The sequence below is a fragment of the Macadamia integrifolia genome, chromosome 2 (genome assembly GCF_013358625.1).
Source record: "Macadamia integrifolia cultivar HAES 741 chromosome 2, SCU_Mint_v3, whole genome shotgun sequence".
In the NCBI taxonomy this organism is placed as follows: Eukaryota; Viridiplantae; Streptophyta; class Magnoliopsida; order Proteales; family Proteaceae; genus Macadamia; species Macadamia integrifolia.
The window spans coordinates 5,352,452-5,353,982 of record NC_056558.1 but is presented as its reverse complement, the minus strand read 5'-3'; the positions used below and the strand labels follow the sequence as shown (position 1 = coordinate 5,353,982).

Here is a 1,531-nt window from a genome sequence, read left to right as displayed (position 1 = left end):
GAAATTTGACAAATGACATATGTAGATCATCTACTGTATATTTAACTATCGAACTTATCGAAACCATGTGATAGAATTAGGTGAACCATTAAGATAAAACTAATCTGCATTGGATCCTGAAGTGATAATTTTCCCTTTTACTGTATTGTGATGGGAATACGAAGCTCATGAGGGTCACATGGTCTTTGAGGTTAGCATTGATACTTCATACTTATATATAGCACAGTGACCCTAATTATAACGTCTAAACTCATTTGATTACAAAATTTTATAAGACAAAACCAGCTCCGGAGAAGACAAAAAAAGAAAACCCATCTTGGTTACCCCACATGGTAGATAGATGTTATATAATACGACGGTTAATGGATTTCCAGTTCGTCCAATGAGATGGTACTAGTCCACTAGAGAAGAAGGAGAAGGAGAAGAAGATATCCAGAGACATGGAAGAGGAGGGCTTGATAACAAAATCTCCTGGGCATTTTCTTTACAAAGTCTATGATTACTTTCAACAGCCCATAAGAGCTTTTCTCAGGATACTGGGTCTTTCCTCCTCCACTCTTCCGGATTCCTCAGCAAAAGATCATGAAAAGGTTTGTGAATTATGATAGACTTCTCTCTCTCTCTCTCTCTCTCTCTCTCTAACTAGGCGTTTTAGATTAATTTTGTGTTTAGTGTCAAAATGAAAGGATAGTAGAACAGTAAGTGCTATTGTTTGCAGGAAAAGATGGAGATAGTTCTGAGATCAGGTAAACCACCAAAGGGGGCAAGGGATCGTGGATCTGGAGGAAGCGTCAATGGATCAAAGCCTATATAAAACCTCAGCCTCTTCTTGATTATTTGTCTTGTATCCTTATCTTTGTAACATAATTATTAATATCCAAAATAAGCTTTACTAGATGATCAACTGATGATCATCCTTAGCATCAATTGAATCAAAACCCATGACTGTGGAAGCTGTTGGATGCATCTCCGTTCAGTGAATCAGTGGTGACCATGGAGTTAAGTTTGCCTCTGCAAGCCCTTTGGACTCACTTCTGCTTATGGCGAAGATGTTTGCCTTTTATCCTTCTTGTTTTCTTCTTTCTTCAAGCCTGTACTTGTGTCTCACTACTGGGTGTTAATTTCACCACGCCTATTAACACTTCTCTCAATAAAGGTTATGTTTGTTCCCACGTACCTTTTTTTTTTTAATATGTTAAGGCAAATTGGTCAAAAATGCCTCTCAAGATTCTTGGGGTAAGAGTACATAGCTCTCTCCCCCGGACCTTGCACATGCACAAAAGTAATTTTGTATTTTTTTAGAGGCAGTGTCGTCATTTCATCCCCTCTATATCTGGACGTAGGGGCTAGGATCTCCCCTTTGTTTAATGAGTATTTTAACGGTGTGCTTTGGACCCTTGGCCTTGAACTACTTGTTTTGGGTATATTATTGGGGCTAAATACAATAAGGTTTTATTTTTTACGTAAAATATGTATATATAGGCAAAAGATCGTTGTCTGGTTATGTGATGCAGGGGTCAATGAGAGCATG

At 38.1% G+C, this 1,531-nt stretch overlaps 1 long non-coding RNA gene across 1 annotated transcript; it reads left to right on the top strand.

Moving 5' to 3' along the window:
• Window positions 1-392: 392 nt before the first annotated feature.
• Window positions 393-1,170, top strand: LOC122093917. Its single transcript, XR_006144597.1, has 2 exons — window positions 393-590; window positions 719-1,170. It is a non-coding gene; the product is annotated as an uncharacterized LOC122093917 (long non-coding RNA).
• The last annotated feature ends 361 nt before the right edge of the window (window positions 1,171-1,531 follow it).